At 25.3% G+C, this 6,717-nt stretch overlaps 1 long non-coding RNA gene across 1 annotated transcript in view; it reads right to left on the bottom strand.

Annotated features, from left to right (window-relative positions):
- LOC111622709 overlaps positions 1-4,969 on the bottom strand; it is a 10,769-nt gene extending 5,800 nt beyond the window's left edge. The window contains exons 1-2 of the long non-coding RNA XR_002756318.1: positions 4,913-4,969; positions 1,739-1,891 (exon numbers count right to left, since the gene is read on the bottom strand). This is a non-coding gene — a long non-coding RNA (uncharacterized LOC111622709). The remainder of the gene's footprint in view (positions 1-1,738; positions 1,892-4,912) is intronic.
- Between the last annotated feature and the right edge of the window lie 1,748 nt (positions 4,970-6,717).

Raw genomic sequence — 6,717 nt, 5'->3', positions numbered from 1 at the left:
GAACGTGGTGCATCTTCAATATTGAAATTGCCAGAATGAAATTTTGTAAACCAGTTTTGGCACTGTCATTCTGTCAATACATCTTCTCCATACACGTCACACAATTTTTTTCTTGCTTGAACAGCATTCTTACCTTTTTGGTAATAAAAGAGCAAAATATGCTGAAAATACTGCTTTTGATCTTCCATATTTGATGGGACACAAAAAATAAACAATTGCACAAAATCAAACAAAATTTTTTACAAATAAGCCTTAAAATGCTAGCTGTCAAAATATATAATGATAATACGGTTTAGAATGAAAATGGCGGGAAAAATACGACTAATCCGTCTAGTGGTAAAAAAAACGAACTTACTTTCCGTACAACCTAATAATAATAATTTACTAAAACTCATCTGCATAATTTGATGAATTCATAATAATTAATGATTAAAACTAACTAAAAAATCAAAAAATGAATTTTAAATTATCAAAACTTTTATCTTGAAAATTATTATTAGCCTGTAAAATCTCAATGCTGAGCAAAACCTCATTTTGAAATATATTTGGTTAGTTGATTACATTTTATTGATGCAACACCATTTTGGCCATGCTGCACCATAAATTATATTTGGACACAACATGTTTTAAAATTTATAGATTTATTATAAAATATATAAAGATTTTTTAACATTAAAATATAAACATATTTACTCAAATTTCAGTTTTTATCTCATTTGAAACAGTTTAGAACAGGGATGTCTAGCCCGTGGAGTGCAGCCCACTTTATATTTTTATGCGACCTAACTGAACTCTCAATTTTTTAGATACATTTTCATTTATTTTGGTAGAGTATGTCATAAAAATTATTCTCATTTCACTGGATACACTTTGATGTCATAATGACGTAATTGGTGACATAATTTGTAACTGACCAATCAAAAATGTTGGCAATACAATCTGTCATTCTGATTGTTTCAGTTTGGATTTCATTACAAAAATCAATTCAGATTTTTGTAATGAAGTGATGTTAATGATAAAGAATGGATACTTTTCATCAGGTGGATGAAAAGGACACGTAATCCTTCTTTTCAAAAGAGTATCATTCATTTTTAGCGATTTGTGGCTAGGCCTAATGCCAAAGTGGAAAGGTCTAATTTATTCTTTATAGAAATAAAGAATAAATTAGACCTTTTCACTTCAGCATTTTTTCTAATTATATAATATATACAGTATTATATTTATTATAATATATTATTAGGTATACAGGGGTGTATTTTTTATCTTGAGACAATAAAATATCTTAATTGGATCTCATTATTTTGGAAAAAGGTATAGACAAAAGTTGTAGGGTGTCAAGGAGGCAATCAATTGGTGACCTCAGACGTGATCTTGACCTTAATAGGACAAACAAACAGTATGTTTTTTATTTAAATTAAAAAATAAAATTTAATGATTTTATCATTTTTTTTTAAATTTAAATGCTATTTATTTAATCCACAAAAATGAATAAAAAGCAATTTACTTGATCCATTCCTCTTCTCACAGAAATATTTATTTAATAAAACTATAATTCTAATGTAGTCATGCTAGACTTAGCCAGAGTGCCAGAACTAACCAAAACTTAGAACTTAAAATTATATATATATATATATATTATTTTGCTATATATCCAACATACAAAACAAATTTTTACAGGAATTCTAACATTTTTAAATATTGATAAATAAAAATATGCAAAATAAATACTTTTACATACTTAATTGAATATTTCAGTTGCTTGGGTAGAAGAATTGCTTTTTTAGGAATACATTTCTTTTTTTTGGTAGGAGATAAAGGAACTTTCAAGAAATCACTATCATCATCTGATCCAGTAGGAGTATTTTCATTATATATTTGTGGATGTAAATTGCTATGAATTAAAAAATAAAGTCTATTTTAATATAAAAACAAAATATAATTTTTTAAATTAAATTTTAGTGAGGCATTTCAGAATTGTGATTTTTGAAATTACATATGTACAAAGTACATGCAAATGATTAACAGAAATAATTAGGGTAACCATATACATTATACAATAGTTCTAAATTCAAATTTAGTTAATGAATAGAAACGTTTATTACAAAATGTTGATAAGTTACATCAATATAGAATTTATGAATCACAGCAAATAAAAATAAATGTCTTTGATATTTTTTTTGTCTTTGTATTTTAATATACAATATGTGTTGTGCCATATATTAATTTAAGAAATTTCTTATTATATCTACTTTAAAGTTTAGTTTTCATGTAACACATTGTTAATTCCCCAGAACTAAACTGACAGATTTGATCACAATGTGGAGTGATAACAAAGAATCAATAAATAACAACTAATATATAAGAAAACAATTAATTGTTAACAAACAAGAGTGAGAAATTAAATAAAAATGGCTGATTATGATTAATATATCAACAAGTTCTTAAACAATAATTAGTATTTAACAAGAAATGTATACAGGAAACAATGACAGATTAACAAAAATTTACCCGAAAAAACTAATTTTTACTAACCATAAATCAACTCATCTAATATTACTAAAATACACCTTCTAAGAAAAGGAACTTACTCTGTTTTTATTTATTTTGTTTTGTTGCATTTATTTGAAGATTTTGTTCAGTTTTGGACAATGTTCATACTCCCAACCATGGGAAAAAAGGGAAGATAGACAGCATGGTAAAAAAGTATTTTACCATTGCTGTCTATCTTCCTTGAGAACACTATTAATCATATGGCAATATGATGTTAGAAATGAATAGCCAAATTACTATTTAATCATTATGATCATTATCTAAATAAGCTTTAAGCAATTTGTTACTTCTAGGAAGTTTACTGTCAAGAAGGGAAACAGAAAAAAATGTTCAGGCAAAAACATGTAAATGAAGTAGGCAGCAACTATAATTTTACTTTTTCAAATGGATATAAGCAAATGGGAGTGGAGTGGTGGACCATGGTATATTCTAGCAATGTTATATTTTGTTACACTATACTAATGTTTTTGTACACACATTTCTTGTTGAAAACTAATCATTATTTGGAAAATTTGTTAAATTAGTTATGAAATAATAACCTTGTTGTTTGATTTTTTCACTGTTGTTATTAAAAATTGTTTAACATTTTTTCCCCTCATATTTTATTGTATTTTCTTATTGTGTATATTAGCAGTTATTGGCACATGGAGTGATCAGATCTGCCTCTGTAAATGATCCTAAAGTAATGTTTAATTCTGGGGAGTTAACACTGTGATGTGCAAAAACTAAACTTTACTATTTGTTGAAAATGGAGGATTTTATGTCACAACAGGCAGTATCCCTAGAATTTTCCATAATAATAATAATTACTCTAGTGACATTGTTCATTTATTGCTAAGCATTTGATTTCAATACAAAAATCTGTAATGTATATGATATACAAGAAAGATTCAATTATCTGTCACTCTCTGTTAACTGTCAGAATGCTAAAGTCAGTTTTGGAGAGTAGAGTTATTATTATTATTTTAATATTTGTTATTGACATAATGAAGTATAGTATAGTACATTCTGTATGCAGACTTATTTCTGTACTATATGCTGGTACTGCATACATATAAATACTGCTCTGTACAATAAATAAAGAATTGGTTGATTGTACAATACTGTGAATATAAGGATTGTGCATTAATTGTTTTGTAAATGAATTTTTCTGTATTAGTAAAGGGAGTTCTATTATCAGTCTATTCTCATATCTGTCATGACCTTGGTCCCAACCTTGTAAAGATAATAGTTTCTACTGCTGTTCATTATTCTAGTTTCATAGTTTCTATTGCTGTTCATTAATACAGATAACTGATATGCTATTTTATATTTTTAATTATAATGTCTGACTTATTATGATTAATTATCATGTACAGAGAATTGCCTTATCCAAAATAAATTTAGTATTTTGTCCTTTAAAACTGTATTTGAGAGTATATTAAAAGGTTTCTTACCTGTAATACTAATTTACAAAAAAACATAGTTGACCAGAACTAAAAAGCCAGGCTTATTATACTACTGGCATATTTAATTAACACTTTCCAAAATGCTTGTAGGAGTATAATAAGCCTGGTTCATTAGTTCTGGTTAACTATGTTTTTTGTAAATTGTATTTGATAGTATTTGTAATAACAATTTGTCTAAATAAGGCTTTATATTCTGTGGTTTTTGATGAATAATTTTTACAGTTTGGTTCCATTTGTGTTTACAGTTCATCTGAGTACATACATAACAAATTGATATGATTTATTATATTCACTATTTAGACAGTGAACTTATCAAGAATTGCTGCATTTTCTGAAATTTCTTTATATTGATAACTTGATTTCAAACTGCAAAGTAAATAGTTCTAGTCAAGAGATTCAAATGCTGTCATAAGCCTAGATTAAGCATTTTACTAATATCTGAAAATTACCATAAATTTTGTATACAGTACAATTATTACAGATGTTTAATAAATATCATGAATATATTTTACTATAGTTTTTTTATTCTTTTAAAGAAGCCTTGATATTTTATTGATAAATTCAGAACCAGAAATGATAGGCATTGCTAACATAAATGTTTTTCTTGACTTTTTTGATTAAAAAAACATTTAATCGTGTCATTAAAATCTAAGATTAAGATGATTTGCTATATTTGGAAAGAATTTTTGTTTAGAAGAATGCACTCACAATGACAGTTTATGCTTTTGTTGTAATATATTTTGCTAATTTTGAAAATGAAAATTTTTATTATTATATCAAAGCTCATTTTTGCACATAATTTTATATGAAAATTTAATAATTTCATTATTAAATAATTTTTGTTTTATTTATTTTAAAATTATATTAACATACATGATTAAATAATTACTGGTAAAAAATATATAGTAACTTACTTGATTTGTAAATCTTCAATTTCATTAATAAAATCTACATTCTGTGGTATATTTTCATTGAAATTATTTTCTAGTTCATGTTTATCTGTTTATTAATAATCAATATTAAGCACAGTACATTAAGATCATAAAATAAAAAAATTTATGTTTTCTCATGAAATTTGAAAAATTTGTCACAACATATGCATAATTAATCAATCATGCCTCTATGACCTTAATACTATTTTAAAATTATTATTTCTACTAGGACTTCCATATTCATGCATAATTGTTTAATATTTTGATCATCAGTATAAAGCTCTGTAAAAGTCATAAATGCCATAAAGTTTCTTTGATAATATGGCTAAATGGCATACATTCAGCTTCAACTGCTTAAATCACAATTTATTAGTATTTTGAGCCAAGCTAACATAAAAACATCCTTTGAATGATTTCTCTAATCAGTATCACAAAAACTTTGAAAATATATTTGTTTCATATACAAGTATACAAAGCAATTATATCACATATTATATAAGTATATCATAGAAATATTTTATATGCCTTGGATATACTGTGTGATTCTTCTAACTTCTAATAGATTTATTTGATATATTTGTTCATTATACTAACCATTTCTTCTGCATTTGTTATGATAGATGTAAATAAGACTTCAAACAGCTTCTTGAAAGATATATTTTATTCCTTAATATTTTATAATTAATGAAATAATTGTTGTACAAATAAAGTTTTCTAAAGTTTACTTGCAGAACACTGTTGAATTATAAATAAAATATATTTCCTAATCAATTTAAATGATAATTGATTTTTTTTATCTACAGTCAATATATTATAATTCTAAAATAATGCTGTGTTTTAATAAATCATCCAACACCTGATGCTGAGAAAACACTTATTAAAAGAATGTTTTGATCCTAAAGTAATGTTTAATTCTGGGGAGTTAACANCACCTGATGCTGAGAAAACACTTATTAAAAGAATGTTTCAGCATCAGGTGTTGGATGATTTATTATTTAAGAAGCTGAGTAAGATATTTGATTATCTGTGTTTTAAATCCAAAATTCCACTTTAAATTACATTACTGTGTAAAAATATTGTTTTAAATAATAAATCAATAAAATATCATACATCAGAATATAAACATCCAAATCCAATAGTTATATATTAAAGCTAAATGATTCTGAATTATATTGGGGGCTATATTATTATTATCATTATTAATTAAATTTTAAGTAATTTGGCACTAGAGGCAGGGATTAGGCACTATCTCTTGCTAAATTTAATAATTATAATTAAATTAATATTTTAATAATTAATTTAGAAGGTTCTGGAAGAAAAGAATTGGACCAAAGTGGCATTTGAACCTGCAACTCCCACTTACCATGCAGTCATATTGCCAGTTACGCTACCCTGACCTTCATTCAATCCTCATCTACAGAACTTATTAATTTAGATAGAACCATACTTGGTTACTTAGAATTTAATTAATAATAGTAGTAGTAATATAGCCCAATATAATCTGGCTTTAATCCATATATTTATTGATTATTTTTTGAAAGAAAATCACTCCATTATTAATAAAACTAGAAAAAAGTACTCAATTATATAAATTTTAAATTAACTTAAATTATCCAACTCAATACACTCTTATCTGGATTTTAAATTCTATACAAAGTTAAAAAAAGGTAAAGAAATTATCATAAATATGCAAGCTCAGCACCATATTAATAAAGATAACTGCTTTAATTAATATGCATCAATGTCCTTAATTTAAACAAGTTATTCTTTCAATCACCATAACAGTG

Source organism: Centruroides sculpturatus, unplaced genomic scaffold (genome assembly GCF_000671375.1).
Source record: "Centruroides sculpturatus isolate CEXI.00-Female unplaced genomic scaffold, Cexi_2.0 scaffold307, whole genome shotgun sequence".
Classification (NCBI taxonomy): domain Eukaryota; kingdom Metazoa; phylum Arthropoda; class Arachnida; order Scorpiones; family Buthidae; genus Centruroides; species Centruroides sculpturatus.
The sequence above is the reverse complement of the archived record's forward strand: the minus strand, read 5'-3'. Positions and strand labels throughout refer to the sequence as shown.